This window comes from Anabrus simplex, chromosome 3 (assembly GCF_040414725.1).
Source record: "Anabrus simplex isolate iqAnaSimp1 chromosome 3, ASM4041472v1, whole genome shotgun sequence".
Classification (NCBI taxonomy): Eukaryota; Metazoa; Arthropoda; class Insecta; order Orthoptera; family Tettigoniidae; genus Anabrus; species Anabrus simplex.
Genome location: NC_090267.1, coordinates 70,947,646 through 70,971,415, shown reverse-complemented (window position 1 = coordinate 70,971,415; position 23,770 = coordinate 70,947,646). Strand labels below are relative to the sequence as shown.

Here is a 23,770-nt window from a genome sequence, read left to right as displayed (position 1 = left end):
GGGGCATGGGCCTTTATTCTTTATGCTTGCCTTCCCCCATCGAGCAGCCTCAGTAGCGAAGCAGGCAGCGCGTAAGTCTCATAATCTTAAGGTCGAGACTTCGATCCTCACCCGGGGTATAGACTTCTATCTTGTATGTCCAAGTATACACAAAGCAACTTCATATTCTTTCTGCTTGCCTTACCCCACCGAGCAGCATCGGTAGCGCAACAGGCAGCGCGTAAGTCTCATAATCTTAAGGTCGTGATTTCGATCCTCACCGGGGCATAGGCTTTCATCCTGTATGTCCAAGTATACACAGAGCAACTTCATATTCCTTATCCTTGCCCTTCGACAACGAGCAGCCTCGGTAGCGCAGCAGGCAGCGCGTAAGTCTCATAATCTTAAAGGTCGTGAGTTCGATCATCATCCGGAGCGTAGGCCACGTTTACACAAAAGTCCTTCTTATTCTTTGTCCTAACATTGCACGGTAAGTGCAGCGTTTGTAACGCAGCAGGCAGCGCGTAAGATTCACAATCATAAGGTCGTGAGTTCGATTCTCACCCGGGGCATAAGCTTTTTATCTCGTATGTCCAAGTATACACAAAGCAACTTCATATTTTTTTTCTTCGCCTTGCCCCATCGAGCAGCCTCGGTAGCGCAGCAGGCAGCGCGTAAGTCTTATAATATTAAGGTCGTGAGTTCGAATTTCACCCGGGGCATAGCCTTTTAACTTGTATGTCCATGTATACACAAAGCAACTTCATATTCTTTATCCTTGCCTTGAAACATCGAGCAGACTCGGTATCGCAGTAGGCTGCGCGTAAGTCTAATAATCTTAAGGTCGTGAGTTCGGTCCTCACCCGGGGCGTAGGCTTATATCTTGTATGTCCAAGTATACACAGAGCAACTTCATATTCTTTATCCTTGCCGTTCAACAACGAGCCGCCTCGGTAGCGCAGCGGGCAGCGCGTATGTCTCATAATCTTAAGGTCGTGAGTTCGATCCTCACCTGGGGCATAGGCTTTAATCTTCTACGTCCACGTTTACACAAACTCCTTCTTATTCTTTGTCCTTACATTGGCCGGTATGTGCAGCTTTGGTAACGCAGCAGGCAGCGCGAAAGTCTCATAATCTTAAGGTCGTAAGTTCGATTCTCACCCGGGCCACAGGCTTTAATCTAGTATGTCCAAGTATACAAAAAGCAACTTCATATTCTTTATCTTCGCCTTGCCCCATCGAGCAGCCTCGGTAGCGCAGCAGGCAGCGCGTAAGTCTCATAATCATAAGGTCGTGAGTTCGATACTCACCCGGGGCTTAGGCTTTCATCTTGTATGTCCAAGTATACACAAAGCAACTTCATATTCTTTTTCTTCGCCTTGCAACGTCGAGCAGCCTCGGTAGCGCAGCAGGCAGCGCGTAAGACTCATAACAGTAAGGTCGTGAGTTCGAATTTCACCCGGGGCATAGCCTTTTATCTTGTATGTCCAAGTATACAAAAAGCAACTTCATATTATTTACCCTTGCCTCGCAACATCGAGCAGAATCGTAGGGCAGTAGGCAGCGGGTAAGTCTCATAATCTTAAGGTAGTGAGTTCGATCCTCACCCGGGGTCATAGGCTTTAATCTTGTATCTCCAAGTATACACAAAGCAACACCATATTCCTTATCCCCGCCCTTCCACGTCGGGCAGCCTGGGTAGAGCAGCAGGCAGTGCGTAAGTCTCATAGTCATACAGTCTGAGTTCGATCCTCACCTGCGGCAAAGGCATTTTACATGAATATCCAATTTTACGCGAAACTCCTTGTTCTTCTTTATACTTGCTATCTCCACCCCGAGCAGCCTCGGTAGCGCAGCCGGCAGCGCGTAAGTCTCATAATTTTAAGGTCGTGAGTTCGATCCTCACCCGGGGCATAGGCTTTTACCTTTTATGTCCAAGTATACACAAAGCAACTTCATATTCTATATAATTGCCTTCACCCATCGAGCAGCCTCGGTAGCGCAGTAGGCAGCGCGTAAGTCTCATAATGTTAAGGTCGTGAGTTCGATCCTCACCCGGGGCATAGGCTTTTACCTTTTATGTCCAAGTATACACAAAGCAACTTCATATTCTATATAATTGCCTTCACCCATCGAGCAGCCTCGGTAGCGAAGCAGTTAGCACGTAAGTCTCTTAGTCTTATGGTCCTGGGTTCGATCCTCCCCTGAGGCTTAGTCTTTCAACATGAATGTCCATGTTTACACGCAGCTCCTTCCTAGTCTTTATCCTTACATTCCGCGGAATTAGCAGTCTCGGTAGCGCAGCAGGCAGCGCGTAAGTCTCATAATATTAAGGTCGTGAGTTCGAATATCACCCGGGGCCTGGCCTTTTATCTTGTATGTCCAAGTATACCCAAAGCAACTTCATATTCTTCATGCTTGCCTTCCCACATCGAGCAGCCTCGGTAGCGCAGCAGGCTGCGCGTAAGTCTCATAATCATAATCTCTTAGTTCGATGCTCACCTGCGGCAAAGGCATTTTACATGAACATCCAATTTTAGGCAAAGCTCCTTGTTATTCTTTATACTTGCAATCTCCACCCCGAGCAGCCTCGGTAGCGCAGCAGGCAGCGCGTAAGTCTCATAATCTTAAGGTCGTGAGTTCGATCCTCATCCGGGGCATAGGCTTTTATTTTGTATGTCCAAGTATACACAAAGCAACTTCATATTCTATATAATTGCCTCCCACACCGACCATCCTCGGTAGCGCAGCAGGCAGCGCGTAAGTCTCATAATCTTAAGGTCGTGAGTTCGATCCTCACCCGGGGCGTAGCCTTTTATCTTGTATGTCCAAGTATTAACAAAGCAACTTCATATTCTATATAATGTCCTTCCTCTATTCTAGCAGCCTATGTAGGCAGCACGTAAGTCTCTTAGTCTTATCTGCGTGGGTTCGATCCTCACCCGGGGCATGGGCCTTTATTCTTTATGCTTGCCTTCCCCCATCGAGCAGCCTCGGTAGCGAAGCAGGCAGCGCGTGAGTCTCATAATATTAAGGTCGTGAGTTCGATCCTCTACCGGGGCAAAGGCTTTAATCTTGTATGTCCAAGTATACACAAAGCAACTCCATATTCCTTATCCTCGCCCTTCAACTCCAAGCTCCCTCGGTAGCGCAGTAGGCAGCGCGTAAGTCTCATTATCTTAAGGTCGTGAGTTCGATCCTCAACCGGGGCAAAGACTTTAATCCTGTATGCCCAAGTATACACAAAGCAACTCCATATTCTTTATCCTCGCCCTTCAACACCGAGCAGCCTCGGTAGCGCAGCAGGCAGCGCGTAAGTCTCATAATCATAAGCTATTAGTTCGATCCTCACCTGCAGCAAAGGCATTTTACATGAACATCCAATTTTACGCAAAGCTCCTTGTTATTCTTTATACTTGCAATCTCCACCCCGAGCAGCCTCGGTAGCGTAGCACGCAGCGCGTAAGTCTCATAATATTAAGGTCGTGAGTTCGATCCTCAGCCGGGGCAAGGGCTTTTATCCTGTATGTCCAAGTATACATAAAGCAACATCATATTCTTTATGCTTCCCTTCCCCCATCGAGCAGCCTCGGTAGCGAAGCAGGCAGCACGTAAGTCTCATAATCTTAAGGTCGTGAGATCGATTCTCACCCGGGGCATAGGCTTCATCTTGTATGTCCAAGTATACACAAAGCAACTTCATATTCTATATAATTGCCCTCCCCCATTCTAGCAGCCTATGTAGGCAGCACGTAAGTCTCTTAGTCTTATGGTCGTGGGTTCGATCCTCACCTGAGCCTTAGTCTTTCAACGTGAATGTCCATGTTTACACACAGCTCCTTCCTAGTCTTTATCCTTACATTCCGCAGAATTAGCAGTCTCGGTAGCGCAGCAGGCAGCGCGTAAGTCTCATAATAATAAGTCGTGAGTTCGATTTTCACCCGGCTCATAGGCTTTGATCTTCTATGTCCACGTTTACACAAAACTCCTTCGTATTCTTTGTCCTTACATTGCCCGGTAAGTGCAGACTTGTTAACGCAGCAGGCAGCGCGCGAAAGACTCATAATCATACGGTCTTAGTTCGATCCTTACCTGCGGCAAAGGCATTTATCGTGAACATCCAATTTTTTACAAAGCTCTTTCTTATTCTTTATACTTGCACACTGCATCCCGAACAGCCTCGGTAGCGCAGCAGGCAGCACGTAAGTCTCATAATCTTAAGGTCGTGAGATCGATCCTCACCCGGGGCATAGGCTTTCATCTTGTATGTCCAAGTATACACAAAGCAACTTCATATTATATATAATTGCCTTCCCCCATTCTAGCAGCCTATGTAGGCAGCACGTAAGTCTCTTAGTCTTATGGTCGTGGGTTCGATCCTCCCCTGAGCCTTAGTCTTTCAATGTGAATGTCCATGTTTACACACAGCTCCTTCCTAGTCTTTATCCTTATATTCCGCAGGATTAGCAGTCTCGGTAGCGCAGCAGGCAGCGCGTAAGTCTCATAATCTTAAGGTCGTGAGTTCGATCCTCACCCGGGGCATGGGCTTTTATCTTGTATGTAGAAGTATACACAAAGCAACTTCATATTCTGTATAATGGCCTTCCCCCATTCTAGCAGCCTATGTAGGCAGCAAGTAAGTCTCTTAGTCTTATGGTCGTTGGTTCGATCCTCACCCGGGGCATGGGCCTTTATTCTTTATGCTTGCCTTCCCCCATCGAGCAGCCTCGGTAGCGAAGCAGGCAGCGCGTAAGTCTCATAATCTTAAGGTCGTGATTTCGATCCTCACCGGGGCATAGGCTTTTATCCTGTATGTCCAAGTATACACAAAGCAACTTCATATTCTTTTAATCGCCTTGCCACGTCGAGCAGCCTCGGTAGCGCAGCAGGCAGCGCGTAAGTCTCATAATATTAAGGACGTGAGTTCGAATACCACCCGGGGCATAGCCTTTTATCTTGTATGCCCAAGTATACACAAAGCAACTTCATATTCTTTATCCTTGCCTTGCAACATCGAGCAGCCTCGGTAGCGCAGTAGGCAGCACGTAAGTCTCATAATCTTATGGTCGTGAGTTCGATCCTCACCCGGGGCATGGGAATTCATCCTGTATGTCCAAGTATACACAAAGCAACTTCATATTCATTTAATCGCCTTGGCACGTCGAGCAGCCTCGGTAGCGCAGCAGGCAGCGCGTAAGTCCCATAATATTAAGGTCGTGAGTTCGATCCTCACCCGGGGCAAAGGCTTTAATCTTCTATGTCCAAGTATACACAAAGAAACTCCATATTCCTTATCCTCGCCCTTCCACGTCGAACAGCCTGGGTAGTTCAGCAGGCAGCGCGTATGTCTCATAATCATACACTCTGAGTTCGGTCCACACCTGCCGCAGAGGCTTTTATAGTGAACATCCAAGTTAACTCAAAGCTCCTTCTTAGTCATTATACTTGCATTCTGTACAACGAACAGCCTCGGTAGCGCAGCAGGCAGCGCGTAAGTCTCATAATCTTAAGGTCGTGAGTTCGATCCTCACCCGGGGCATAGGCTTTTATCTTGTATGTCCAAGTATACACAAAGCAACTTCATATTCTATATAATTGCCTTCACCCATTGAGCAGCCTCGGTAGCGCATCAGGCAGCGCGGAAGTCTCATAATCTTAAGGTGGTGAGTTCGATCCTCACCCGGGGCATAGGCTTTAATCTTGTATGTCCAAGTATACACAAAGCAGCTCCATATTCCTTATCCTCGCCCTTCAACACCCAGCAGCCTCGGTAGCGCAGCAGGCAGCGCGTAAGTCTCATAATCATAAGCTATTAGTTCGATCCTCACCTGCGGCAAAGGCATTTTACATGAACATCCAATTTTACGCAAAGCTCCTTGTTATTCCTTATACTTGCAATCTCCCCCCCGAGCAGCCTCGGTAGTGCAGCACGCAGCGCGTAAGCTTCATAATATTGAGGTCGTGAGTCGATGCTCACACGGGGCATGGGCTTTTATCCTGTATGTCCAAGTATGCACAAAGCAACTTCATATTCTTTATGCTTGCCTTCCCCCTTCGAGCAGCCTCGGTACCGAAGCAGGCAGCACGTAAGTCTCATAATCTTAAGGTCGTGAGATCATTCCTCACCTGGGGCATAGGCTTTTATCTTGTATGTCCACGTATACACAAAGCAACTTCATATTCTATATAATTGCCTTCCCCCATTCTAGCAGCCTATGTAGGCAGCACGTAAGTCTCTTAGTCTTATGGTCGTGGGTTCGATCCTCCCCTGAGGCTTAGTCTTTCAACATGAATGTCCATGTTTACACACAGCTCCTTCCTAGTCTTTATCCGTACATTCCGCAGAATTAGCAGTCTCGGTAGCGCAGCAGGCAGCGCGTAAGTCTCATAATAATAAGTCGTGGGTTCGATTTTCACCCGGCTCATAGGCTTTAATCTTCTATGTCCACGTTTACACAAGACTCCTTCGTATTCTTTGTCCTTACATTGCCCGGTAAGTGCAGACTTGGTAACGCAGCAGGCAGCGCGCGAAAGACTCATAATAATACGGTCTTAGTTCGATCCTTATCTGCGGCAAAGGCATTTATCGTGAACATCCAATTTTTTACAAAGCTCTTTCTTATTTTTTATACTTGCACTCCGTATCCCTGACAGCCTCGGTAGCGCAGCAGGAAGCGCGTAAGTCTCATAATCTTAAGGTCGTGAGTTCGATCCTCACCCGGGGCATAGGCTTTTATCTTGTATGTCCAAGTATACACAAAGCAACTTCATATTCTTTATCCTTGCCTTGCAACATCGAGCAGCCTCGGTAGCGCAGTAGGCAGTCCCATAATCCTAAGGTCGTGAGTTCGATCCCCACCCGCGGCAAAGTCTTTAATCTTGTATGTCCAAGTATACACAAAGAAACTCCATATTCCTTATCCTCGCCCTTCCACGTCGAACAGCCTGGGTAGTTCAGTAGGCAGCGCGTAAGTCTCATAATCATACAGTCTGAGTTCGATCCTCACCTGCCGCACAGGTTTTTGTAGTGAACATCCAAGTTAACTCAAAGCTCCTTCTTAGTCATTATTCTGCACAACGAACAGCCTCGCTAGCGCAGCAGGCAGCGCGTAAGTCCCGTAATATTAAGGTCGTGAGTTCGAATATCACCCGGGGCATAGCCTTTTATCTTGTATGTCCAAGCATGCACAAAGCAACTTCATATTCTTTTTCTTCGCCTTGCTACATCGAGCAGCCTCGCTAGCACAGCAGGCAGCGCGTAAGTCTCATAATATTAAGGTCGTGAGTTCGAATATCACCCGGGGCATAGCCTTTTATCTTGTATGTCCAAGTATACACAAAGCAACTTCATATTCTTTATCCTTGCCTTGCAACATCGAGCAGCCTCGGTACCGCAGTAGGCAGCGCGTAAGTCTCATAATCTTAAGGTCGTGAGTTCGATTCTCACCAGGGGCATTGGCTTTTATATTGTATGTCCAAGTATACACAAAGCAACTTCATATTCTTTATCCTTGCCTTCCCTCATCGAGCAGCCTCGGTAGCGCAGCAGGCAGCGCGTAAGTGTCATAATCATAAGGTCGTGAGTTCGATCCTCACCCGGGGCATAGGATTTATCCTGTATGTCCAAGTGTACACAAAGCAACTTCATATTCTATATAATTGCCTTCCCACATCGAGCAGCCTCGGTAGCGCAGCAGGCAGCGCGTAAGTCTCATAATCTTAAGGTCGTGAGTTCGATCCTCACACGGGGTGTAGGCTTTCATCCTTTATGTCCAAGTACACACAGAGCTATTTCATATTCTTTATCCTTGCCCTTCAACACCGAGCAGCCTCGGTAGCGCAGCAGGCAGCGCGTGGGTCTCATAATCACAAGCTCTTAGTTCGATCCTCGCCTGCGGCAAAGGCATTTTACATGAACATCCAATTTTACGCAAAGCTCCTTGTTATTCTTTATACTTGCAATCTCCACCCCGAGCAGCCTCGGTAGCGCAGCAGGCAGCGCGTATGTCTCATAATCTTAAGGTCGAGACTTCGATCCTCACCCGGGGTATAGGCTTCTATCTTGTATGTCCAAGTATACACAAAGCAACTTCATATTCTTTCTGCTTGCCTTACCCCACCGAGCAGCATCGGTAGCGCAACAGGCAGCGCGTAAGTCTCATAATCTTAAGGTCGTGATTTCGATCCTCACCGGGGCATAGGCTTTCATCCTGTATGTCCAAGTATACACAGAGCAACTTCATATTCCTTATCCTTGCCCTTCGACAACGAGCAGCCTCGGTAGCGCAGCAGGCAGCGCGTAAGTCTCATAATCTTAAAGGTCGTGAGTTCGATCATCATCCGGAGCGTAGGCCACGTTTACACAAAAGTCCTTCTTATTCTTTGTCCTAACATTGCACGGTAAGTGCAGCGTTTGTAACGCAGCAGGCAGCGCGTATGCCTCACAATCATAAGGTCGTGAGTTCGATTCTCACCCGGGGCATAAGCTTCTTATCTCGTATGTCCAAGTATACACAAAGCAACTTCATATTTTTTTTCTTCGCCTTGCCCCATCGAGCAGCCTCGGTAGCGCAGCAGGCAGCGCGTAAGTCTTATAATATTAAGGTCGTGAGTTCGAATTTCACCCGGGGCATAGCCTTTTAACTTGTATGTCCATGTATTCACAAAGCAACTTCATATTCTTTATCCTTGCCTTGAAACATCGAGCACACTCGGTATCGCAGTAGGCAGCGCGTAAGTCTAATAATCTTAAGGTCGTGAGTTCGGTCCTCACCCGGGGCGTAGGCTTATATCTTGTATGTCCAAGTATACACAGAGCAACTTCATATTCTTTATCCTTGCCCTTCAACAACGAGCCGCCTCGGTAGCGCAGCGGGCAGCGCGTATGTCTCATAATCTTAAGGTCGTGAGTACGATCCTCACCTGGGGCATAGGCTTTAATCTTCTACGTCCACGTTTACACAAAGCTCCTTCTTATTCTTTGTCCTTACATTGGCCGGTATGTGCACCTTTGGTAACGCAGCAGGCAGCGCGTAAGTCTCATAGTCTTAAGGTCGTAAGTTCGAATCTCACCCGGGCCACAGGCTTTCATCTTGTATGTCCAAGTATACACAAAGCAACTTCATATTCTTTTTCTTCGCCTTGCAACGTCGAGCAGCCTCGGTAGCGCAGCAGGCAGCGCGTAAGACTCATAACAATAAGGTCGTGAGTTCGAATTTCACCCGGGGCATAGCCTTTTATCTTGTATATCCAAGTATACAAAAAGCAACTTCATATTCTTTACCCTTGCCTTGCAACATCGAGCAGCCTCGTAGGGCAGTAGGCAGCGGGTAAGTCTCATAATCTTAAGGTAGTGAGTTCGATCCTCACCCGGGGCATAGGCTTTAATCTTGTATCTCCAAGTATACACAAAGCAACACCATATTCCTTATCCCCGCCCTTCCACGTCGGGCAGCCTGGGTAGAGCAGCAGGCAGTGCGTAAGTCTCATAGTCATACAGTCTGAGTTCGATCCTCACCTGCGGCAAATGCATTTTACATGAATATCCAATTTTACGCGAAACTCCTTGTTCTTCTTTATACTTGCTATCTCCACCCCGAGCAGCCTCGGTAGCGCAGCCGGCAGCGCGTAAGTCTCATAATTTTAAGGTCGTGAGTTCGATCCTCACCCGGGGCATAGGCTTTTACCTTATATGTCCAAGTATACACAAAGCAACTTCATATTCTATATAATTGCCGTCTCCCATCGCGCAGCCTCGGTAGCGCAGCAGGCAGCGCGTAAGTCTCATAATCTTAAGGTCGTGCGGTCGATCCTCACCCGGGGCATAGGCTTTTACCTTATATGTCCAAGTATACACAAAGCAACTTCATATTCTATATAATTGCCTTCACCCATCGAGCAGCCTCGGTAGCGCAGCAGGCAGCGCGTAAGTCTCATAATGTTAAGGTCGTGATTTCGATCCTCACAAGGGGCCTGGGCTTTTATCCTGTATGTCCAAGTATACACAAAGCAACTTCATATTCTATATAATTGCCGTCTCCCATCGCGCAGCCTCGGTAGCGCAGCAGGCAGCGCGTAAGTCTCATAATATTAAGGTCGTGAGTTCGAATATCACCCGGGGCCTAGCCTTTTATCTTGTATGTCCAAGTATACACAAAGCAACTTCATATTCTTTATGCTTGCCTTCCCACATCGAGCAGCCTCGGTAGCGCAGCAGGCTGCGCGTAAGTCTCATAATCATAATCTCTTAGTTCGATGCTCACGTGCGGCAAAGGCATTTTACATGAACATCCAATTTTAGGCAAAGCTCCTTGTTATTCTTTATACTTGCAATCTCCACCCCGAGCACAAAGCAACTTCATATTCTGTATAATGGCCTTCCCCCATTCTAGCAGCCTATGTAGGCAGCAAGTAAGTCTCTTAGTCTTATGGTCGTGGGTTCGATACTCACCCGGGGCATGGGCCTTTATTCTTTATGCTTGCCTTCCCCCATCGAACAGCCTCGGTAGCGAAGCAGGCAGCGCGTAAGTCTCATAATCTTAAGGTCGTGATTTCGATCCTCACCGGGGCATAGGCTTTTATCCTGTATGTCCAAGTATACACAAAGCAACTTCATATTCTTTTAATCGCCTTGCCACGTCGAGCAGCCTCGGTAGCGCAGCAAGCAGCGCGTAAGTCTCATAATATTAAGGTCGTGAGTTCGAATATCACCCGGGGCATAGCCTTTTATCTTGTATGTCCAAGTATACACAAAGCAACTTCATATTCTTTATCCTTGCCTTGCAACATCGAGCAGCCTCGGTAGCGCAGTAGGCAGCACGTAAGTCTCATAATCTTATGGTCGTGAGTTCGATCCTCACCCGGGGCATGGGAATTTATCCTGTATGTCCAAGTATACACAAAGCAACTTCATATTCTTTTAATCGCCTTGGCACGTCGAGCAGCCTCGGTACCGCAGCAGGCAGCGCGAAAGTCTCATAATATTAAGGTTGTGAGTTCGATCCTCACCCGGGGCAAAGGCTTTAATCTTCTATGTCCAAGTATACACAAAGAAACTCCATATTACTTATCCTCGCCCTTCCACGTCGAACAGCCTGGGTAGTTCAGCAGGCAGCGCGTATGTCTCATAATCATACACTCTGAGTTCGGTCCACACCTGCCGCAGAGGCTTTTATAGTGAACATCCAAGTTAACTCAAAGCTCCTTCTTAGTCATTATACTTGCATTCTGCACAACGAACAGCCTCGGTAGCGCAGCAGGCAGCGCGTAAGTCTCATAATCTTAAGGTCGTGAGTTCGATCCTCACCCGGGGCATAGGCTTTTATCTTGTATGTCCAAGTATACACAAAGCAACTTCATATTCTATATAATTGCCTTCCCCCATTGAGCAGCCTCGGTAGCGCATCAGGCAGCGCGGAAGTCTCATAATCTTAAGGTGGTGAGTTCGATCCTCACCCGGGGCATAGGCTTTAATCTTGTATGTCCAAGTATACACAAAGCAGCTCCATATTCCTTATCCTCGCCCTTCAACACCCAGCAGCCTCGGTAGCGCAGCAGGCAGCGCGTAAGTCTCATAATCATAAACTATTAGTTCGATCCTCACCTGCGGCAAATGCATTTTACATGAACATCCAATTTTACGCAAAGCTCCTTGTTATTCCTTATACTTGCAATCTCCCCCCCCCCCCGAGCAGCCTCGGTAGTGCAGCACGCAGCGCGTAAGTCTCATAATATTAAGGTCGTGAGTCGATGCTCACCCGGGGCATGGGCTTTTATCCTGTATGTCCAAGTATGCACAAAGCAACTTCATATTCTTTATGCTTGCCTTCCCCCTTCGAGCAGCCTCGGTACCGAAGCAGGCAGCACGTAAGTCTCATAATCTTAAGGTCGTGAGATCATTCCTCACCTGGGGCATAGGCTTTTATCTTGTATGTCCACGTATACACAAAGCAACTTCATATTCTATATAATTGCCTTCCCCCATTCTAGCAGCCTATGTAGGCAGCACGTAAGTCTCTTAGTTTTATGGTCGTGGGTTCGATCCTCCCCTGAGGCTTAGTCTTTCAACATGAATGTCCATGTTTACACACAGCTCCTTCCTAGTCTTTATCCTTACATTCCGCAGAATTAGCAGTCTCGGTAGCGCAGCAGGCAGCGCGTAAGTCTCATAATAATAAGTTCGCGAGTTCGATTTTCACCCGGCTCATAGGCTTTAATCTTCTATGTCCACGTTTACACAAGACTCCTTCGTATTCTTTGTCCTTACATTGCCCTGTAAGTGCAGACTTGGTAACGCAGCAGGCAGCGCGCGAAAGACTCATAATAATACGGTCTTAGTTCGATCCTTATCTGCGGCAAAGGCATTTATCGTGAACATCCAATTTTTTACAAAGCTCTTTCTTATTCTTTATACTTGCACTCTGCATCCCGAACAGCCTCGGTAGCGCAGCAGGAAGCGCGTAAGTCTCATAATCTTAAGGTCGTGAGTTCGATCCTCACCCGGGGCATAGGCTTTTATCTTGTATGTCCAAGTATACACAAAGCAACTTCATATTCTTTATCCTTGCCTTGCAACATCTAGCAGCCTCGGTAGCGCAGTAGGCAGTCCCATAATCTTAAGGTCGTGAGTTCGATCCTCACCCGGGGCAAAGTCTTTAATCTTGTATGTCCAAGTATACACAAAGAAACTCCATATTCCTTATCCTCGCCCTTCCACGTCGAACAGCCTGGGTAGTTCAGTAGGCAGCGCGTAAGTCTCATAATCATACAGTCTGAGTTCGATCCTCACCTGCCGCACAGGCTTTCATAGTGAACATCCAAGTTAACTCAAAGCTCCTTCTTAGTCATTATTCTGCACAACGAACAGCCTCGCTAGCGCAGCAGGCAGCGCGTAAGTCCCGTAATATTAAGGTCGTGAGTTCGAATATCACCCGGGGCATAGCCTTTTATCTTGTATGTCCAAGCATGCACAAAGCAACTTCATATTCTTTTTCTTCGCCTTGCGACATCGAGCAGCCTCGCTAGCACAGCAGGCAGCGCGTAAGTCTCATAATATTAAGGTCGTGAGTTCGAATATCACCCGGGGCATAGCCTTTTATCTTGTATGTCCAAGTATACACAAAGCAACTTCATATTCTTTATCCTTGCCTTGCAACATCAAGCAGCCTCGGTACCGCAGTAGGCAGCGCGTAAGTCTCATAATCTTAAGGTCGTGAGTTCGATCCTCACCCGGGGCAAAGGCTTTTATCTTGTATGTCCAAGTATACAAAAAGCAACTTCATATTCGATATAATTGCCTTCCCCCACCGAGCATCCTCGGTAGCGCAGCAGGCAGCGCGTAAGTCTCATAATCTTAAGGTCGTGAGTTCGATCCTCACCCGGGGCATGGGCTTTTAACTTGTATGTCCATGTATACACAAAGCAACTTCATATTCTGTATAATGGCCTTCCCCCATTCTAGCAGCCTATGTAGGCAGCACGTAAGTCTCTTAGTCTTATGGTCGTGGTTTCGATCCTCACCCGGGGCATGGGCCTTTATTCTTTATGCTTGCCTTCCCCATCGAGCAGCCTCGGTAGCGAAGCAGGCAGCGCGTAAGTCTCATAATCTTAAGGTCGTGATTTCGATCCTCACCCGGGGCGTAGGCTTTTATCCTGTATGTCCAAGTATACACAAAGCAACTTCATATTCTTTTAATCGCCTTGCCACGTCGAGCATCCTCGGTAGCGCAGCAGGCAGCGCGTAAGTCTCATAATCTTAAGGCCGTGAGTTCGATCCTCACCCGGGGCAAAGGCTTTAATCTTGTATGTCCAAGTATACACAAAGAAACTCCATATTCCTTATCCTCTCTCTTCCACGTCGAACAGCCTGGGTAGTTCAGCAGGCAGCGCGTATGTCTCATAATCATACAGTCTGAGTTCGATCCTCACCTGCCGCAGAGGCTTTTATAGTGAACATCCAAGTTAACTCAAAGCTCCTTCTTAGTCATTATACTTGCATTCTGCACAACGAACAGCCTCGGTAGCGCAGCAGGCAGCGCGTAGGTCTCATAATCTTAAGGTCATGACTTCGATCCTCACCTGGGGCACAGACTTTTATCTTGTATGTTCAAGTATACACAAAGCAACTTCATATTCTATATAATTGCCTTACCCCATTGAGTAGCCTCGGTAGCGCAGCAGGCAGCGCGTAAGTCTCATAATCTTAAGGTCGTGAGTTCGATCCTCACCCGGGGCATAGGCTTTTATCTTGTATGTCCAAGTATACACAAAACAACTTCATATTCTATATAATTGCCTTCACCCATCGAGCAGCCTCGGAAGCGCAGCAGGCAGCGCGTAAGTCTCATAATCTTAAGGTCGTGAGTTCGATCCTCACCCGGGGCATAGGCTTTTATCTTGTATGTCCAAGTATACACAAAGCAACTTCATATTCTTTATCTTCGCCTGGCCCCGTCGAGCAGCCTCGGTAGCGCAGCAGGCAGCGCGTAAGTCTCATAATCTTAAGGTCGTGAGTTCGATCCTCACCCGGGACATAGGCTTACATCCTTTATGTCCAAATATACACAGAGCAACTTCATATTCTATATAATTGCCTTCCCCACCGAGCAGCCTCGGTAGCGCAGCAGGCAGCGCGTAAGTCTCATAATCTTAAGGTCGTGAGTTCGATCCTCACCCGGGGCATAGGCTTTAATCTTGTATGTCCAAGTATACACAAAGCAACTCCATATTCCTTATCCTCGCCCTTCAACACCGAGCAGCCTCGGTAGCGCAGCAGGCAGCGCGTAAGTCTCATAATCATAAGCTATTAGTTCGATCCTCACCTGCAGCTAAGGCTTTTTACGCAAAGCTCCTTGTTATTCTTTATACTTGCAATCTCCACCCCGAGCAGCCTCGGTAGCGTAGCACGCAGAGCGTAAGTGTCATAATATTAAGGTCGTGAGTTCGATCCTCACCCGGGGCAAGGGCTTTTATCCTGTATGTCCAAGTATACACAAAGCAACTTCATATTCTATATAATTGCCTTCCCCACCGAGCAGCCTCGGTAGCGCAGCAGGCAGCACGTAAGTCTCATAATCTTAAGGTCGTGAGATCATTCCTCACCTGGGGCATAGGCTTTGATCTTCTATGTGCACGTTTACACAAGACTCCTTCGTATTCCTTGTCCTTACATTGCCCTGTAAGTGCAGACTTGGTAACGCAGCAGGCAGCGCGCGAAAGACTCATAATCATACGGTCTTTGTTCGATCCTTATCTGCGGCAAAGGCATTTATCGTGAACCTCCAATTTTTTACAAAGCTCTTTCTTATTCTTTATACTTGCACTCTGCATCCCGAACAGCCTCGGTAGCGCAGCAGGCAGCGCGTAAGTCTCATAATCTTAAGGTCGGGAGTACGATCCTCACCCGGGACGTGGGCCTTTATCCTGTATGTCCAAGTATACACAAAGCAACTTCATATTCTTTTTTCTTCGCCTTGCCACATCGAGCAGCACCGGTAGCGCAGCAGGCAGCGCGTAAGTCTTATAATCTTAAGGTCGAGAGATCGATCCTCACCCAGGGCGTAGGCTTTTATTTTTATGTCCAAATATAACAGAGCTATTTCATATTCTTTATCCTTGCCCTTCAACACCGAGCAGCGTCAGTAGCGCAGCAGGCAGCGCGTAAGTCTCATAATCATGAGCTCTTAGTTCTATCCTCACCTACGGCAAAGGCATGTTACATGAACATCCAATTTTACGCAAAGCTCCTTGTTGTTCTTTATACTTGCAATCTCCACCCCAAGCAGCCGCGGTAGCGCAGCACGCAGCGCGTAAGTCTCATAATATTAAGGTCGTGGTTTCGATCCTCACCAGGGGCATGTTCTTTTATCTTGTATGTCTATTATACACAAAGCTCCTTCATATTCTTTATCCTTGGCCTCCCCATTCTAGCAGCCTATGTAGCACAGCAGGCAGCACGTAAGTCTCTTAGTCTTATGGTCGTGGGTTCGATCCTCCACTGAGGCTTAGTCTTTCAACATGAATGTCCATGTTTACACACAGCTCCTTCCTAGTCCTTATCATTACACTCCGCAGAATGAGCAGTCTCGGTAGCGCAGCAGGCGGCGCGTAAGTCTCATAATCATAAGCTCTTAGTTCGATCCTCACCTGCGGCAAAGGCATTTTACGTGAACATCCAATTTTACGCAAAGCTCCTTGTTGTTCTTTATACTTGCAATCTCCACCCCAAGCAGCCGCGGTAGCGCAGCACGCAGCGCGTAAGTCTCATAATATTAAGGTCGTGGTTTCGATCCTCACCAGGGGCATGTTCTTTTATCTTGTATGTCTATTATACACAAAGCTCCTTCATATTCTTTATCCTTGGCCTCCCCATTCTAGCAGCCTATGTAGCACAGCAGGCAGCACGTAAGTCTCTTAGTCTTATGGTCGTGGGTTCGATCCTCCACTGAGGCTTAGTCTTTCAACATGAATGTCCATGTTTACACACAGCTCCTTCCTAGTCTTTATCCTTACATTCCGCAGAATTAGCAGACTCGGTAGCGCAGCAGGCAGCGCGTAAGTCTCATAATAATAAGTTCGTGAGATCGATTTTCACCCGGCTCATAGGCTTTAATCTTCTATGTCCACGTTTACACAAGACTCCTTCGTATTCTTTGTCCTTACATTGCCCGGTAAGTGCAGACTTGGTAACGCAGCAGGCAGCGCGCGAAGGACTCATAATCATACGGTCCTAGTTCGACCCTTACCTGCGGCAAAGGCATTTATCTTGAACATCCAATTTTTTACAAAGCTCTTTCTTATTCTTTATACTTGCATTCTGCACAACGAACAGCCTCGGTAGCGCAGCAGGCAGCGCGTAAGTCTCATAATCTTAAGGTCGTGAGTTCGATCCTCACCCGGGGCATAGGCTTTTATCTTGTATGTCCATGTATACACAAAGCAACTTCATATTCTATATAATTGCCTTCCCCCATTGAGTAGCCTCGGTAGCGCAGCAGGCAGCGCGTAAGTCTCATAATCTTAAGGTCGTGAGTTCGATCCTCACCCGGGGCATAGGCTTTTATCTTGTATGTCCAAGTATACACAAAGCAACTTCATATTCTATATAATAGCCTTCACCCATCGAGCAGCCTCGGTAGCGCAGCAGGCAGCGCGTAAGTCTCATTATATTAAGGTCGTGATTTCGATCCTTGCCAGGGATATATTCTTTTATCTTGTATGTCTATTATTCACAAAGCTGCTTTATATTCTTTATCCTTGGCCTCCCCATTCTAGCAGCCTATGTAGCACAGCAGGCAGCACGTAAGTCTCTTAGTCTTATGGTCGTGGGTTTGATCCTGCCCTGAGGCTTTGTCTTTCAACATGAATGTCCCACTTTACACAAAGCTCCTTCCTAGTCTTTATCCTTACATTCCGCAGAATGAGCAGTCGCGGTAGCGCAGCAGGCAGCGCGTGTCTCATAATCTTAAGGTCGTGAGTTCGATTTTCACCCGGATCATAGGCTTTATTCTTCTATGTCCACGTTTACACAAAATTCCTTCATATTCTTTGTCCTTACATTGCCCGGTAAGTGCAGACTTGGTAACGCAGAAGGCAGCGCGCGAAAGACTCATAATCATACGGTCTTAGTTCGAACTTCACCTGCCGCAGAGGCTATTATAGTGAACATCCAAGTTAACTCAAAGCTCCTTCTTAGTCATTATACTTGCATTCTGCTCAACGAACAGCCTCGGTAGCGCAGCAGGCCGCGCGTAAGTCTCATAATATTAACGTCGTGAGTTCGAATATCACCCGGGGCATAGCCTTTTATCTTGTATGTCCAAGTATACACAAAGCAACTTCATATTCTTTATCCTTGCTTGCAACATCGAGCAGCCTCGGTAGCGCAGTAAGCAGCGCGTAGGTCTCATAATCTTAAGGTCGTCAGTTCGGTCCTGACTCGGGGCAAAATATTTTATCTTGTATGTCCAATTATACACAGAGCAACTTCATATTCTTTATCGTTGCCCTTCAACAGCGAGCAGCCTCGGTAGCGCAGCAGGCAGCGCGTAAGTCTCATAATCCTAAGGTCGTGAGTTCGGTCATCACCTGGGGCATTGGCTTTAATCTTCTATGCCCACGTTTACACAAAGCACCTTCTTATTCTTTGTCCTTAAATTGCCCGGTAAGTGCAGATTTGGTAACGCAGCAGGCAGCGCGTCTCATAATATTCAGGTTGTGACTTCGAGTCTCACCCGGGGCATAGGCTTTAATCTGGTATGTCCAAGTATACACAAAGCAACTTCATACTCGTTTATCTTCGCCTGGCCCCATCGAGCAGCCTCGGTAGCGCAGCAGGCAGCGCGTAAGTCTCATAATCTTAAGGTCGTGAGTTCGATCCTCACCCGGGGCATAGGATTTTATCTTGTATGTCCAAGTATACACAAGGCAACTTCATATTCTTTATCCTTGCCTTCACCCATCGAGCAGCCTCGGTAGCGCAGCAGGCAGCGCGTCTCTAATCTTAAGGTCGTGAGTTCGATCCTCACCCGGGGCATAGTCTTACATCCTGTATGTCCAAGTATACACAGAGCAACTTCATATTCTTTATCCTTGCCCTTCAGCACCGAGCAGCCGCAGAGGCTTTTAAAGTGAACATCCAAGTTAACTCAAAGCTCCTTCTTAGTCATTATACTTGCATTTTGCACAACGAACAGCCTCGGTAGCGCAGCAGGCAGCGCGTAAGTCTCATAATCTTAAGGTCGTGAGTTCGATCCTCACCCGGGGCATAGGCTTTTATCTTGTATGTCCAAGTACACACAAAGCAACTCCATATTCCTTATCCTCGCCGTTCCAAGTCGGGTAGCCTGGGTAGCGCAGCAGGCAGCGCGTAATTCTCATAATCATACAGTCTGAGTTCGATCCTCACCTGCCGCGGAGGCTTTTATAGTGAACATCCAAGTTAAATCAAAGCTCCTTCTTAGTCATTATACTTGCACTCTGCACAAAGAACAGCCTCGGTAGCGCAGCAGGCAGCGCGTAAGTCTCATAATCTTAAGGTCGTGAGTTCGATCCTCACCAGGGGCATAGGCTTCTATCTTGTATGTCCAAGTGTACACAAAGCAACTTCATATTCTATATAATTGCCTTCACCCATCGAGCACCCTCGGTAGCGCAGCGCGTAAGTCTCATAATGTTAAGGTCGTGATTTCGATCCTCACCAGGGATATATTCGTTTATCTTGTATGTCTATTATACACAAAGCTGCTTTATATACTTTATCCTTGGCCTCCCCATTCTAGCAGCCTATGTACCAGTTTACACAAACCTCCTTCATCATCATCATCTGTTTACCCTCCAGGTTCGGTTTTTCCCTCGGACTTAGCGAGGGATCACACCTCTACCGCCTCAAGGGCAGTGTCCTGGAGCTTCAGACTCTTGGTCGGGGATACAACTGGGGAGTATGACCAGTACCTCGCCCAGGCGGCCTCACCTGCTATGCGGACCAGGGGCCTTGTGGAGGGATGGGAAGATGGGAAGGGATAGGCAAGGAAGAGGGAAGGAAGCGGCCGTGGCCTTAAGTTAGGTACCATCCCGGCATTCGCCTGGAGGAGAAGTGGGAAACCACGGAAAACCACCTCTACTCAGTTGACCTCCCGAGGCTGAGTGGACCCCGTTCCAGCCCTTTTCAAAGTTCGTGGCAGAGCCGGGAATCGAACCCGGGCCTCCGGGGGGTGGCAGCTAATCACGCTAACCACTACACCACAGAGGCGGACACAAACCTCCTTCCTAGTCTTTATCCTTACATTCCGCAGAATGAGCAGTCTCGGTAGCGCAGCAGGCAGCGCGTGTCTCATAATCTTAAGGTCGTGAGTTCGATTTTAACCCGGGTCATAGGCTTTAATCTTCTATGTCCACGTTTACACAAAACTCCTTCATATTCTTTGTCCTTACATTGCCCGGTAAGTGCAGACTTGGTAACGCAGAAGGCAGCGCGCGAAAGACTCATAATCATACGGTCTTAGTTCGAAACTTACCTGCGGCAAAGGCTTTTATCGTGAACATCCAATTTTTTACAAAGCTCTTTCTTATTCTTTATACTTGCACTCTGCCCCCCGAACAGCCGCGGTAGCGCAGCAGGCAGCGCGTAAGTCTCACGATCTTCAGGTCGTGAGTTCGATCCTCACCCGGGGCATGGGCTTTTATCCTGAATGTCGAGGTATACACAAAGCAACTTCATATTCTTTATCCTCGCCTTGCCAGATCGAACAGCCTCCGTAGCGCAGTAGGCAGCGCGTAGGTCTCATAATCTTAAGGTCGTGAGATCGGTCCTCACTCGGGGCATTGGCTTTAATGTTCTATGTCCACGTTTACACAAAGCACCTTCTTATTCTTTGTCCTTACTTTGCCCGGTAAGTGCAGATTTGGTAACGCAGCAGGCAGCGCGTATGTCTCATAATCTTCAGGTCGTGAGTTCGATCCTCACCCGGGGCATAGGATTTTACCATGTATGTCCAAGTATACACAAGGCAACAGCATATTCTTTATCCTTGCCCTTCAACAACGAGCAGCCTCGGTAGCGCAGCAGGCAGCGCGTAAATCTCATAATCCTAAGGTCGTGAGTTCGATTCTCACCTGGAGCATTGGCTTTAATCTTCTATGTCCACGTTTACACAAAGCACCTTCTTATTCTTTGTCCTTACATTGCCCGGTAAGTGCAGATTTGGTAACGCAGCAGGCAGCGCGTAAGTCTCATAATCTTCAGGTCGTGAGTTCGAGTCTCACCCGGGGCATAGGCTTGCATCCTGTATGTCCAAGTATACACAGAGCAACTTCATATTCTTTATCCTTGCCCTTCAGCACCGAGCAGCCTCGGTAGCTCAGTAGGCAGCGCGTAAGTCTCATAATCTTAAGGTCGTGAGTTCGATCCTCACCCGGGGCATAGGCTTTAATCTTGTATGTCCAAGTATACACAAAGCAACTCCATATTCCTTATCCTCGCCCTTCAACACCGAGCAGCCTCGGTAGCGCAGCAGGCAGCGCGTAAGTCTCATAATCATAAGCTATTAGTTCGATCCTCACCTGCGGCAAAGGCATTTTACATGAACATCCAATTGTACGCAAAGCTCCTTGTTATTTTTTATACTTGCAATCTCCCCCCCGAGCAGCCTCGGTAGCGTAGCACGCAGCGCGTAAGTCTCATAATATTAAGGTCGTGAGTTCGATCCTCACCCGGGGCATGGGCTTTTATCCTGTATGTCCAAGTATACACAAAGCAACTTCATATTCTTTATGCTTGCCTTCCCCCATCGAGCAGCCTCGGTAGCGCAGCAGGCAGCGCGTCTCTAATCTTAAGGTCGTGAGTTCGATCCTCACCCGGGGCATAGGCTTGCATCCTGTATGTCCAAGTATACACAAAGCAACTCCATATTCCTTATCCTCGCCCGTCCACGTCGGGTAGGCTGGGTAGCGCAGCAGGCAGCGCGTAATTCTCATAATCATACAGTCTGAGTTGACTTCGATCCTCACCTGCCGCGGAGGCTTTTATAGTGTACATCCAAGTTAACTCAAAGCTCCTTCTTAGTCATTATACTTGCATTTTGCACAACGAACAGCCTCGGTAGCGCAGCAGGCAGCGCGTAAGTCTCATAATCTTAAGGTCGTGAGTTCGATCGTCACCCGGGGCATAGGCTTTTTATCTTGTATGTCCAAGTATACACAAAGCAACTTCATATTCTATATAATTGCCTCCCCCCACCGAGCAGCCTCGGTAGCGCAGCAGGCAGCGCGTAAGTCTCATAATCTTAAGGTCGTGAGTTCGATCCTCACCCGGGGCATAGGCTTTTATCGTGTATGTCCAAGTATACACAAAGCAACTTCATATTATTTAATCGCCTTGCCACGCCGAGCAGCCTCGGTAGCGCAGCAGGCAGCGCGTAAGTCTCATAATATTAAGGTCGTGAGTTCGATCCTCAACCGGGGCAAAGGCTTTAATCTTGTATGTCCAAGTATACACAAAGCAACTCCATATTCCTTATCCTCGCCCTTCAACACCAAGCTCCCTCGGTAGCGAAGTAGGCAGCGCGTAAGTCTCATTATCTTAAGGTCTTGAGTTCGATCCTCAACCGGGGCAAAGACTTTAATCTTGTATGCCCAAGTATACACAAAGCAACTCCATATTCCTTATCCTCGCCCTTCAACACCGAGCAGCCTCGGTAGCGCAGCAGGCAGCGCGTAAGTCTCATAATCATAAGCTATTAGTTCGATCCTCACCTGCAGCAAAGGCATTTTACATGAACATCCAATTTTACGCAAAGCTCTTTGTTATTCTTTATACTTGCAATCTCCACCCCGAGCAGCCTCGGTAGCGTAGCACGCAGCGCGTAAGTCTCATAATATTAAGGTCGTGAGATCGATCCTCACCCGGGGCATAGGCTTTCATCTTGTATGTCCAAGTATACACAAAGCAACTTCATATTCTATATAATTGCCTTCCCCCATTCTAGCAGCCTATGTAGGCAGCACGTAAGTCTCTTAGTCTTATGGTCGTGGGTTCGATCCTCCCCTGAGCCTTAGTCTTTCAACGTGAATGTCCATGTTTACACACAGCTCCTTCCTAGTCTTTATCCTTACATTCCGCAGAATTAGCAGTCTCGGTAGCGCAGCAGCCAGCGCGAAAGTCTCATAATCTTAAGGTCGTGAGTTCGATCCTAGCCCGGGGCATGGGCTTTTATCTTGTATGTCCAAGTATACACAAAGCAACTTCATATTCTGTATAATGGCCTTCCCCCATTCTAGCAGCCTATGTAGGCAGCAAGTAAGTCTCTTAGTCTTATGGTCGTGAGTTCGATCCTCAACCGGGGCATGGGCCTTTATCCTGTATGTCCAAGTATACACAAAGCAACTTCATATTCTGTATAATGGCCTTCCCCCATTCTAGCAGCCTATGTAGGCAGCACGTAAGTCTCTTAGTCTTATGGTCGTGGGTTCGAACCTCACCCGGGGCATGGGCCTTTATTCTTTATGCTTGCCTTCCCCATCGAGCAGCCTCAGTAGCGAAGCAGGCAGCGCGTAAGTCTCATAATCTTAAGGTCGTGATTTCGATCCTCACCGGGGCATAGGCTTTTATCCTGTATGTCCAAGTATACACAAAGCAACTTCATATTCTTTTAATCGCCTTGCCACGTCGAGCAGCCTCGGTAGCGCAGCAGGCAGCGCGTAAGTCTCATAATATTAAGGTCGTGAGTTCGATCCCCACCCGGGGCAAAGGCTTTAATCTTCTATGTCCAAGTATACACGAAGAAACTCCATATTCCTTATCCTCGCCCTCCCACGTCGAACAGCCTGGGTAGTTCAGCAGGCAGCGCGTATGTCTCATAATCATACAGTCTGAGTTCGGTCCTCACCTGCCGCAGAGGCTTTTATAGTGAACATCCAAGTTAACTCAAAGCTCCTTCTTAGTCATTACACTTGCTATCCGCACAACGAACAGCCTCGGTAGCACAGCAGGCAGCGCGTAAGTCTCATAATCTTGAGGTCGTGAGTTCGATCCTCACCCGCGGCATAGGCTTTTATCTTGTATGTCCAAGTATACACAAAGCAACTTCATATTCTATATAATTGCCTTGCCCCATTGAGCAGCCTCGGTAGCGCATCAGGCAGCGCGGAAGTCTCATAATCTTAAGGTCGTGAGTTCGATCCCCACCCGGGGCATAGGCTTTTATCTTGTATGTCCAAGTATAAACAAAGCAACTTCATATTCTACATAATTGCCTTCACCCATCGAGCAGCCTCGTTAGCGCATCAGGCAGCGCGG

General features: G+C 47.6%; 25 non-coding genes across 25 annotated transcripts; all 25 read left to right on the top strand.

Moving 5' to 3' along the window:
* The first annotated feature begins 628 nt into the window (after positions 1-628).
* On the top strand, positions 629-701 carry TRNAI-UAU (transfer RNA isoleucine (anticodon UAU)). The gene has a single exon. It is a non-coding gene; the product is annotated as a tRNA-Ile (tRNA).
* A 225-nt stretch (positions 702-926) lies between these two features.
* Positions 927-999, top strand: TRNAM-CAU (transfer RNA methionine (anticodon CAU)). Its single transcript has one exon. It is a non-coding gene; the product is annotated as a tRNA-Met (tRNA).
* An 821-nt stretch (positions 1,000-1,820) lies between these two features.
* On the top strand, positions 1,821-1,893 carry TRNAM-CAU (transfer RNA methionine (anticodon CAU)). The gene has a single exon. It is a non-coding gene; the product is annotated as a tRNA-Met (tRNA).
* A 76-nt stretch (positions 1,894-1,969) lies between these two features.
* On the top strand, positions 1,970-2,042 carry TRNAM-CAU (transfer RNA methionine (anticodon CAU)). Its single transcript has one exon. It is a non-coding gene; the product is annotated as a tRNA-Met (tRNA).
* A 524-nt stretch (positions 2,043-2,566) lies between these two features.
* Positions 2,567-2,639, top strand: TRNAM-CAU (transfer RNA methionine (anticodon CAU)). Its single transcript has one exon. It is a non-coding gene; the product is annotated as a tRNA-Met (tRNA).
* Positions 2,640-4,448: 1,809 nt separating this feature from the next.
* TRNAM-CAU (transfer RNA methionine (anticodon CAU)) lies at positions 4,449-4,521 on the top strand. The gene has a single exon. It is a non-coding gene; the product is annotated as a tRNA-Met (tRNA).
* Positions 4,522-4,999: 478 nt separating this feature from the next.
* On the top strand, positions 5,000-5,072 carry TRNAM-CAU (transfer RNA methionine (anticodon CAU)). Its single transcript has one exon. It is a non-coding gene; the product is annotated as a tRNA-Met (tRNA).
* Positions 5,073-5,445: 373 nt separating this feature from the next.
* TRNAM-CAU (transfer RNA methionine (anticodon CAU)) lies at positions 5,446-5,518 on the top strand. Its single transcript has one exon. It is a non-coding gene; the product is annotated as a tRNA-Met (tRNA).
* A 1,114-nt stretch (positions 5,519-6,632) lies between these two features.
* Positions 6,633-6,705, top strand: TRNAM-CAU (transfer RNA methionine (anticodon CAU)). The gene has a single exon. It is a non-coding gene; the product is annotated as a tRNA-Met (tRNA).
* Positions 6,706-8,538: 1,833 nt separating this feature from the next.
* Positions 8,539-8,611, top strand: TRNAI-UAU (transfer RNA isoleucine (anticodon UAU)). The gene has a single exon. It is a non-coding gene; the product is annotated as a tRNA-Ile (tRNA).
* A 970-nt stretch (positions 8,612-9,581) lies between these two features.
* Positions 9,582-9,654, top strand: TRNAM-CAU (transfer RNA methionine (anticodon CAU)). The gene has a single exon. It is a non-coding gene; the product is annotated as a tRNA-Met (tRNA).
* Positions 9,655-10,773: 1,119 nt separating this feature from the next.
* TRNAM-CAU (transfer RNA methionine (anticodon CAU)) lies at positions 10,774-10,846 on the top strand. Its single transcript has one exon. It is a non-coding gene; the product is annotated as a tRNA-Met (tRNA).
* Positions 10,847-11,219: 373 nt separating this feature from the next.
* TRNAM-CAU (transfer RNA methionine (anticodon CAU)) lies at positions 11,220-11,292 on the top strand. The gene has a single exon. It is a non-coding gene; the product is annotated as a tRNA-Met (tRNA).
* A 1,120-nt stretch (positions 11,293-12,412) lies between these two features.
* TRNAM-CAU (transfer RNA methionine (anticodon CAU)) lies at positions 12,413-12,485 on the top strand. Its single transcript has one exon. It is a non-coding gene; the product is annotated as a tRNA-Met (tRNA).
* A 656-nt stretch (positions 12,486-13,141) lies between these two features.
* On the top strand, positions 13,142-13,214 carry TRNAM-CAU (transfer RNA methionine (anticodon CAU)). The gene has a single exon. It is a non-coding gene; the product is annotated as a tRNA-Met (tRNA).
* Positions 13,215-14,139: 925 nt separating this feature from the next.
* TRNAM-CAU (transfer RNA methionine (anticodon CAU)) lies at positions 14,140-14,212 on the top strand. The gene has a single exon. It is a non-coding gene; the product is annotated as a tRNA-Met (tRNA).
* Positions 14,213-14,437: 225 nt separating this feature from the next.
* TRNAM-CAU (transfer RNA methionine (anticodon CAU)) lies at positions 14,438-14,510 on the top strand. Its single transcript has one exon. It is a non-coding gene; the product is annotated as a tRNA-Met (tRNA).
* A 75-nt stretch (positions 14,511-14,585) lies between these two features.
* TRNAM-CAU (transfer RNA methionine (anticodon CAU)) lies at positions 14,586-14,658 on the top strand. The gene has a single exon. It is a non-coding gene; the product is annotated as a tRNA-Met (tRNA).
* Positions 14,659-16,806: 2,148 nt separating this feature from the next.
* Positions 16,807-16,879, top strand: TRNAM-CAU (transfer RNA methionine (anticodon CAU)). The gene has a single exon. It is a non-coding gene; the product is annotated as a tRNA-Met (tRNA).
* A 76-nt stretch (positions 16,880-16,955) lies between these two features.
* On the top strand, positions 16,956-17,028 carry TRNAM-CAU (transfer RNA methionine (anticodon CAU)). Its single transcript has one exon. It is a non-coding gene; the product is annotated as a tRNA-Met (tRNA).
* Positions 17,029-18,294: 1,266 nt separating this feature from the next.
* On the top strand, positions 18,295-18,367 carry TRNAM-CAU (transfer RNA methionine (anticodon CAU)). Its single transcript has one exon. It is a non-coding gene; the product is annotated as a tRNA-Met (tRNA).
* Positions 18,368-18,670: 303 nt separating this feature from the next.
* Positions 18,671-18,743, top strand: TRNAM-CAU (transfer RNA methionine (anticodon CAU)). Its single transcript has one exon. It is a non-coding gene; the product is annotated as a tRNA-Met (tRNA).
* Positions 18,744-20,076: 1,333 nt separating this feature from the next.
* On the top strand, positions 20,077-20,149 carry TRNAV-CAC (transfer RNA valine (anticodon CAC)). The gene has a single exon. It is a non-coding gene; the product is annotated as a tRNA-Val (tRNA).
* A 674-nt stretch (positions 20,150-20,823) lies between these two features.
* Positions 20,824-20,896, top strand: TRNAM-CAU (transfer RNA methionine (anticodon CAU)). The gene has a single exon. It is a non-coding gene; the product is annotated as a tRNA-Met (tRNA).
* An 822-nt stretch (positions 20,897-21,718) lies between these two features.
* TRNAM-CAU (transfer RNA methionine (anticodon CAU)) lies at positions 21,719-21,791 on the top strand. The gene has a single exon. It is a non-coding gene; the product is annotated as a tRNA-Met (tRNA).
* Positions 21,792-23,770: the final 1,979 nt, after the last annotated feature.